Source organism: Mesoplodon bidens, assembly GCF_964165515.1.
Source record: "Mesoplodon bidens genome assembly, chromosome: 3".
NCBI classification, from domain to species: domain Eukaryota; kingdom Metazoa; phylum Chordata; class Mammalia; order Artiodactyla; family Ziphiidae; genus Mesoplodon; species Mesoplodon bidens.
In genome coordinates, this window is record NC_138178.1 from 121,427,664 (window position 1) to 121,437,316 (window position 9,653).

General features: G+C 38.0%; 1 pseudogene across 1 annotated transcript; it reads right to left on the reverse strand.

Moving 5' to 3' along the window:
• Positions 1 to 219: 219 nt before the first annotated feature.
• On the reverse strand, positions 220 to 934 carry LOC308614076 (U2 small nuclear ribonucleoprotein A'-like; annotated as a pseudogene). Its single transcript has one exon. The product of its transcript is annotated as a U2 small nuclear ribonucleoprotein A'-like (transcript).
• Between the last annotated feature and the right edge of the window lie 8,719 nt (positions 935 to 9,653).

The window sequence follows — 9,653 nt, forward strand, 5'->3', positions numbered from 1 at the left end:
TATATTCTTTTTGGGAGGACAGTGAATGTCCCTTATTTTTACTATTTGTAGAAAACTGGCATTCAGATTTCAAAATTTATATTACAAAGTTACCAGCAGCAGTTTTAGACATTTCAACAATGTTTTTGAACTCGACTTTTTTGACATAGCAAGGCTATTATTCCATATTCAAAAAGCAGGACTTGTCCCAGGTGGACATATTATATATCCTGTAGATACTCAGAGGCCATTTGTGACTATGTCTTCTTCCATTTCCTCTTCACCATCAATCATCAGTGAGGCCTGATTGATCTGCATTCTCTGCCAGGTATCAGAGAGAAAATAGAAAACACTTCAGGCACTCCACTTCAGCGAGGGTTGATGCATTAGCATTCTTGACTGCTTCTACATCCCCTGCAGGTGGCCCGCCTTTCTTTTTGTCACTTGGCAAACCATAACCTGGATTGAAAGTTTTGCTTCTCATGGAAATATCCTTTGCAAGTTGTGTCCCTTGTCTGCCCTTGAACGTTTTCTCTGCTTCCTGGCACTCTTTAAGTTCCAACTTCTGGAAATCCAATACTCTGACTTGTGGAACTTTATAAATTACATACAGTCTGTTATACTACTTCTTTGTTAGAAGATTTCTTAGAGTACTTAGATAAGTCAGTTATTTGAGAGATGTCAAAGAGTCCAGATCATCCAGTCCCACAAGATTATTGCTGGTGAGAATAAGTTCTGTCAGACAGTGCAGAGCCTGACCAAGTCCATCACCTATATGGCATATTCTATTGTTGTTCACTAATAATTTTTTCAGTCTTCTGACTAAAGAAAAACCACCTAGTTTCCTGATTACATTGCCAGAAAAATCAATAGCATCAAACTGGTCTAAAGTAGCACCTAGATTTTCAGTGACAGGAATTTTATATTCCTGGAGGTCCAGCTTATTGTTCTGCATGGCTTTGGTGTACTGCACTGCCTGCTAGATCACATCCCTCATCAGCTTCACTATCCTCCTCCAGTGATGTTGTGCATCCACTGTCACATACCAGATATTCTCTTTGCTTACTTTGGATTTAATATGGGTTTATTTTTTGCTAGTTTCCTAAGGTGGAAACTTAAATTATTAATATGGATCTTCTTTTCTAATATATGCATTCAATGCTATACATTTCACTCTAAGCATTGCTTTCACTGCATCCCACAAGTTTTAATTAGTTGTATTTTTTTATTTTTATTTTTTTCAAAATATTTTAAAATTTCTTTTGAGATTTCTTTTTTGTCCCATATGTTACACACAAGGTGTGGTGTTTAATCTCTACATATTTCGAGATTTTCCAGGTGTCTTTCTGTTAATGATGTTTAATTTAATTCTATCTTGCTCTAGTTGAAATCCCATGATTTATATTCTTTCAGATTTGTTAAGATGTGTTTCATGAATGTGACTTATTGTGGTGAACGCTTCATGTGAGTCTGACAAAAATGTTAATTTTGCTTTTGTTGGATAAAGAGGTTTATAGAAGTCAATTATGACCAGTTGGCTGAAAGTGCTGTTGAGTTCAACTATGTCCTTATTGATTTCAGCCTCATATATAGTAGATTAATATATTACTCCTTGCATTTCTATCAGTTTTTGACTCAAGTAGTTTGATAATCTGTTGTTAAGTGCACACACGTCAAGAAATGTCTTCTTGGAGAACTGGTCCCTTTGTCATTATGTAATGCCCTTTTTTATCCAGAAAATTTTTCTTACTTTAAAGTCTGGTCTATCTGAAATTAACATAATTAACATTCTTCTTTGTTTTGATTATTGTTAGCATAGAATATTTTTCTCCATCCACTTACATTGTCTTTATACATATATATATATATATATATATATACACACACACATATATATATACACACACATATATATATGTGTATATATATATATATATGTGTGTATATATATATATATATATATATATATATATATACACACATGTCTTTATATATAAAGTGTATTTCAACTTATATTTGGGTCATGTTTTTTGACCCACTCTAAGAATCTGTTTTTAATTTAGACCTAATTTAGACTATTGACATTCAAAGTGAATACTGATTTAGTTGGATTGATATTGATTATATCCATTATTATTGCCTGTGATCTTTGTTTCTTTTTTTGTCTTCCACTCTTTTTCTGTTTTTTTATGGTTTAAATTGGGAATTTTATATTATTTTATTTTCTCCCCTTTCTTGGCATATTAGTTACACTTTTTTTTTTACTTTTTTAAATGTTTGCACTAGAATTTTTTTAATTTAATTTAAATTTATTTTATTTTTTATTAGTTTCTGCTTTATAACAAAGTGAATCAGTCATACATATACATCTGTTCCCACATCCCTTCCCTCCTGCGTCTGCCTCCCTCCCACCCTCCCATTCCCACCCCTCCAGGCGGTCACAAAGCACCGAGCCGATCTCCCTGTGCTACGCGGCTGCTTCCCACTATCTATCTACCTTACGTTTGGTACTGTATATATGTCCATGCCTCTCTTTCGCTTTGTCACAGCTTACCCTTCCCCCTGCCCATATCTGCAGGTCCATTCGCAAGTAGGTCTGTGTCTTTATTCCTGTTTTACCCCTAGGTTCTTCATGACATTTTTTTTCTTAAATTCCATATATATATGTGTTAGCATACGGTATTTGTCTTTCTCTGTCTGACTTACTTCACTCTGTATGACAGACTCTAGGTCTATCCACCTCATTACAAATAGCTCAGTTTCGTTTCTTTTTATGGCTGAGTAATATTCCATTGTATATATGTGCCACATCTTCTTTATCCATTCATCCGATGATGGACACTTAGGTTGTTTCCATCTCTGGGCTATTGTGAATAGAGCTGCTATGAACATTTTGGTACATGTCTCTTTTTGAATTATAGTTTTCTCAGGGTATATGCCTAGTGGTGGGATTGCTGGGTCATATGGTAGCTCTATTTGTAGGTTTCAAGGAAACTCCATACTGTTCTCCATAGTGGCTGTACCAATTCACATTCCCACCAGCAGTGCAAGAGTGTTCCCTTTTCTCCACACCCTCTCCAGCATTTATTGTTTCTAGATTTCCTGATGATGGCCATTCTGACTGGTGTGAGATGGTATCTCATTGTAGTTTTGATTTACATTTCTCTAATGATTAATGATGTTGAGCATTCTTTCATGTGTTTGTTGGCAGTCTGTATATCTTCTTTGGAGAAATTCCTATTTAAGTCTTCTGCCCATTTTTGGATTGGGTTGTTTGTTTTTTTGCTATTGAGCTGTATGAGCTGCTTATAAATTTTGGAGATTAATCCTTTGTCAGTTGCTTCATTTGCAAATATTTTCTCCCATTCTGAGGGTTGTCTTTTGGTCTTGTTTATGGTTTCCTTTGCTGTGCAAAAGCTTTGAAGTTTCATTAGGTCCCATTTGTTTATCTTTGTTTTTATTTCCATTTCTCTAGGAGGTGGGTCCAAAAGGATCTTGCTGTGATTTATGTCATAGAGTGCTCTATGTCCTCCTCTAAGAGTTTGATAGTTTCTGGCCTTACATTTAGGTCTTTAATCCATTTAGAGCTTATATTTGTGTATGGTGTCAGGGAATGATCTAATCTCATACTTTTACATGTCCCTGTCCAGTTTTCCCAGCACCACTTATTGAAGAGGCTGTCCTTTCTCCACTGTACATTCCTGCCTCCTTTATCAAAGATAAGTTGACCATATGTGCGTGGGTTTATCTCTGGGCTTTCTATCCTGTTCCATTGATCTATCTTTCTGTTTTTGTGCCAGTACCATACTGTCTTGATTACTGTAGCTTTGTAGTATAGTCTGAAGTCAGGGAGCCTGATTCCTCCAGCTCCATTTCTCGTTCTCAATATTGCTTTGGCTATTTGGGGTCTTTTGTTTTTCCAAACAAATTGTGAAATTTTTTGCTCTAGTTCTGTGAAAAATGCCAGTGGTAGTTTGATAGGGATTGCATTGAATCTGTAGATTGCTTTGGGTAGTAGAGCCATTTTCACAATATAGATTCTTCCAATCCAGGAGCATGGTATATCTCTCCATCTATTCATATCATCTTTAATTTCTTTCATCAGTGTCTTATAATTTTCTGCATACAGGCCTTTTGTCTCCTTAGGTAGGTTTATTCCTAGATATTTTATTCTTTTTGTTGCAATGGTAAATGGGAGTGTTTTCTTGATTTCACTTTCAGATTTTTCATCATTAGTGTACAGGAATGCCAGAGATTTCTGTGCATTCATTTTGTATCCTGCTACTTTACCAAATTCATTGATTAGCTCTAGTAGTTTTCTGGTAGCATCTTTAGGATTCTCTATGTATAGTATCATGTCATCTGCAAACAGTGACAGCTTTACTTCTTCTTTTCTGATTTGGATTCCTTTTATTTCCTTTTCTTCTCTGATTGCTGTGGCTAAAACTTCCAAAACTAAGTTGAATAAGAGTGGTGAGAGTGGGCAGCCTTGTCTTCTTCCTGATCTTAGTGGAAATGGTTTCAGTTTTTCTCCATTGAGGACAATGCTGGCTGTGGGTTTGTCATATATGGCCTTTATTATGTTGAGGAAAGTTCCCTCTATGCCTACTTTCTGCAGGGTTTTTATCATAAATGGGTGTTGAATTTTGTTGAAAGCTTTCTCTGCATCTTTTGTGATGATCATATGGTTTTTCTTCTTCAATTTGTTAATATGGTTTATCACATTGATTGATTTGTGTATATTGAAGAATCCTTGCATTCCTGGAATAAACCCCACTTGATCATGGTGTATGATCCTTTTAATGTGCTGTTGGATTCTGTTTGCTAGTATTTTGTTGAGGATTTTTGCATCTATGTTCATCAGTGATATTGGCCTGTAGTTTTCTTTCTTTGTGACATCCTTGTGTGGTTTTGGTATCAAGGTGATGGTGTCCTCGTAGAATGAGTTTGGGAGTGTTCCTCCCTCTGTTATATTTTGGAAGAGTTTAAGAAGGATAGGTGTTAGCTCTTCTCTAAATGTTTGATAGAATTCACCTGTGAAGCCATGTGGTCCTGGGCTTTTGTTTGTTGGAAGATTTTTAATCACAGTTTCAATTTCAGTGCTTGTGATTGGTCTATTCATATTTTCTATTTCTTCCTGATTCAGTCTCGGAAGGTTGTGATTTTCTAAGAATTTGTCCATTTCTTCCAGGTTGTCCATTTTATTGGCATAGAGTTGCTTATAGTAATCTCTCATGATCTTTTGTATTTCTGCAGTGTCAGTTGTTACTTCTCCTTTTTCGTTTCTAATTCTATTGATTTGTGTCTTCTCCCTTTTTTTCTTGATGAGTCTGTCTAATGGTTTATCAATTTTGTTTATCTTCTCAAAGAACCAGCTTTTAGTTTTATTGATCTTTGCTATCATTTCCTTCATTTCTTTTTCATTTATTTCTGATCTGATGTTTATGATTTCTTTTCTTCTGCTAACCTTTGGGGTTTTTTGTTCTTCTTTCTCTAATTGCTTTAGGTGCAGGGTCAGGTTGTTTACTCGAGATGTTTCCTGTTTCTTAATTTGGGATTGTATTGCTATAAACTCCCCCCGTAGAACTGCTTTTGCTCTGTCCCATAGGTTTTGGGTCGTTGTGTCTCCATTGTCATTTGTTTCTAGGTATTTTTTTATTTCCTCTTTGATTTCTTCAGTGATAACTTCGTTTTTGAGTAGTGTATTGTTTAGCCTCCATGTGTTTGTATTTTTTACAGATGTTTCCTTGTAATTGATGTCTAGTCTTATAGCATTGTGGTCAGAAAAGGTACTTGATACAATTTCAATTTTCTTAAATTTACCAAGGCTTGATTTGTGGCCCAAGATATGATCTATCCTGGAGAATGTTCCATAAGCACTTGAGAAAAATTTGTATTCTGTTGTTTTTGGATGGAATGTCCTATAAATATCAATTAAGCCCATCTTGTTTAATGTATCATTTAAAGCTTGTGTTTCCTTATTTATTTTCATTTTGGATGATCTGTCCATTGGTGAAAGAGGGGTGTTAAAGTCCCCTAGTATGAGTGTGTTACTGTCGATTTCCCCTTTTATGGCTGTTAGTATTTGCCTTATGTATTGAGGTGCTCCTATGTTGGGTGCATAAATATTTATAATTGTTATATCTTCTTCTTGGATCGATCCCTTTATCATTATATAGTGTCCTTCTTTGTCTCTTCTAATAGTCTTTATTTTAAAGTCTATTTTGTCTGATATAAGAATTGCTACTCCAGCTTTGTTTTGATTTCCATTTGCATGGAATATCTTTTTCCATCCCCTTACTTTCAATCTGTATGTGTCTCTAGGTCTGAAGTGGGTCTCTTGTAGACAGCATATATATGGGTCTTGTTTTTGTATCCATTCAGCCACTCTGTGTCTTTTGGTGGGAGCATTTAGTCCATTTACATTTAAGGTAATTATTGATATGTATGTTCCTATTCCCATTTCTTTAATTGTTTTGGGTTCGTTATTGTAGGTATTTTCCTTCCGTTGTGTTTCTTGCCTAGAGAAGTTCCTTTAGCATTTGTTGTAAAGCTGATTTGGTGGTGCTGAACTCTCTCAGCTTTTGCTTATCTGTAAAGTTTTTAATTTCTCCATCAAATCTGAATGAGATCCTTGCTGGGTAGAGTAATCTTGGTTGCAGTTTTTTCTCCTTCATCACTTTAATTATGTTCTGCCACTCCCTTCTGGCTTGTAGAGTTTCTGCTGAGAGATCAGCTGTTAACCTGATGGGGATTCCCTTGTGTGTCATTTGTTGTTTTTCCCTTGCTGCTTTTAATATGATTTCTTTGTGTTTTATTTTTGACAGTTTGATTAATATGTGTCTTGGCGTATTTCTCCTTGGATTTATTCTGTATGGGACTCTCTGTGCCTCCTGGACTTGATTAACTATTTCCTTTCCTATATTAGAGAAGTTTTCAACTATAATCTCTTCAAATATTTTCTCAGTCCCTTTCTTTTTCTCTTCTTCTTCTGGAACCCCTATAATTCGAATGTTGGTGCGTTTAATGTTGTCCCAGAGGTCTCTGAAACTGTCCACTGTTCTTTTCATTCTTTTTTCTTTATTTTGCTCTGCTTCAATTATTTCCACTATTTTATCTTCCACCTCACTTATCCGTTCTTCTGTCTCAGTTATTCTGCTATTGATCCCATCTAGAGTATTTTTCATTTCATTTATTGTGTTTTTAATCGATGCTTGATTCATTTTTAGTTCTTGTAGGTCGTTGTTAACTGTTTCTTGCATTTTGTCTATTCTATTTCCAAGATTTTGGATCTTGGAAATAGAATCTTGGATCATCTTTACAATCATTATTCTGAATTCTTTTTCAGGTAGACTGCCTATTACCTCTTCATTTGTTAGGTCTGGTAGGTTTTTATCTTGCTCCTTCACCTGCTGTGTGTTTTTCTGTCTTCTCATTTTGCTTATCTTACTGTGTTTGGGGTCCCCTTTTTGCAGGCTGCAGATTCGTAGTTCCCATTGTTTTTGGTGTCTGTCGCCAGTGGCTAAGGTTGTTTCAGTAGGTTGTGTAGGCTTCCTGGTGAAGGGGACTAGTGCCGGTGTTCTGGTGGTTGAGGCTGGATCTTGTCTTTCTGGTGGACAGGTCCACGTCTGGTGGTGTGTTTTGGGGTCCTGTGGCCTTATTATATTTTTCGGCAGCCTCTCTGCTAATGGATGGGGTTGTGTTCCTGTCTTGCTAGTTGCTTGGCGTACGGTGACCTGCACTGTAGCTTGCTGGTCGTTGACTGAATCTGGGTGCTGTTGTTGAGATTGAGATCTCTGGGAGATTTTCGCCACTTGATATTATGTGGAGCTGGGAGGTCTCTTGTGGATCCCTGTCCTGAAGTTGGCTCTCCCACTTCAGAGGCACAGCACTGACTCCTGGCTGCAGCACCAAGAGCCTTTCATCTACCCGGCTCAGAATAAAAGGAAGAAAAAGTTGAAAGAAAGAATTAGTAGAAGAAAGAAAGAGAGAGAGAAAGAAAGGAAGAAGGAAATAAAGGACAGAAGGAAGGAAGGAAGGAAGAAAGAAAGAAAGGAGGGAGGGAGGGAGGAAGGATGGAAGAAAGAAAGAAAGGAGGGAGGGAGGGAGGAAGGAAAGAAAAAGAAAGAGTGTAAGGAAGAAGGGAGGGAGGGAGGAAGGAAAGAAAGAAAGAAAGACAGGAGGGAGGGAGGGAGGGAGGGAGCAAGGAAAGAAAAAGAGTGTAAGGAAGAAGGGAGGGAGGGAGGAAGGAAAGAAAGAAAGAAAGAGTGAAAGGAAGAAGGGAGGGTGGGAGGGAGGAAGGAAAGAAAAAGAAAGAGTGAAAGGAAGAAGGGAGGGATGGAGGGAGGAAGGAAAGAAAGAAAGAAAGACAGGAGGGAGGGAGGAAGGAAAGAAAAAGAAAGAGTGAGAGGAAGAAGGGAGGGAGGGAGGAAGGAAAGAAAGAAAGAAAGAAAGACAGGAGGGAGGGATGGAGGAAGGAAAGAAAAAGAAAGTGAAAGGAAGAAGGGAGGGAGGGAGGGAGGAAAGAAAGAAAGAGAGAAAGACAGGAGGGAGGAGGGAGGGAGGAAGGAAAGAAAAAGAAAGAGTGAAAGGAAGAAGGGAGGGTGGGAGGGAGGAAGGAAAGAAAAAGAAAGAGTGAAAGGAAGAAGGGAGGGAGGGAGGGAGGAAAGAAAGAAAGAAAGAAAGACAGGAGGGAGGGAGGGAGGAAGGAAAGAAAAAGAAAGAGTGAAAGGAAGAAGGGAGGGAGGGAGGGAGGAAGGAAAGAAAGAAAGAGAGAAAGACAGGAGGGAGGAGGGAGGGAGGAAGGAAAGAAAAAGAAAGAGTGAAAGGAAGAAGGGAAGGTGGGAGGGAGGAAGGAAAGAAAGAGAGAAAGACAGGAGGGAGGGAAGGAGGGAGGGAGGAAAGAAAAAGAAAGAGTGAAAGGAAGAAGGGAGGGAGGGAGGGAGGAAGGACGGAAAGAAAGAAAGGAAGAAGGGAGGGAGGGAGGGAGGAAGGACGGAAAGAAAGAAAGAAAGAAAGGAGGGAGGGAGGAAGGAAAGAAAAAGAAAGAGTGAAAGGAAGAAGGGGGGAGGGAGGGAGGAAGGAAAGAAAGATAGAAAGAAAGAAAGAAAGAAAGACAGGAGGGAGGGAGGGAGGGAGGATGGAAAGAAAGAAAGAAAGAAAGGAGGGAGGGAGGGAGGAAGGGAAGGTAGGAAAAATAGAAAGATAGAAGATAAAGTAAAATAGAATAAAGTATAAAATATAGTAGCGTTATTAAAAATAAAAAAGTATTTATTGAAAAAAAAAAAAACAGACCGATAGAACCCTGGGACCTATGGTGGAAGCAAAGCTATACAGAGAAAATCTCACACAGAAGCATACACATACACATTCACAAAAAGAGAACAGGGGGAAAAAATCGAAAATCTTGCTCTCAAAGTCCACCTCCTTAATTTGGGATAATTCGTTGTAAAAAGAGGAAAAGGGAAAAAATCTTAAATCTTGTCCTCAAAGTCCACCTCCTCAAATTGGGACGATTCGCTGTCCATTCATGCACTCCACAGACGCAGGGCACATCAAGCGGACCGTGGAGCTTTAATCTGCTGCCTCCGAGGCTGCACAGAGAGATTTCCCTGTCTCTTCTCTGCTCTCACAGCTCCCGGGTCTCAGCCTTGGACCGGGCCCCGCCTCTCTGC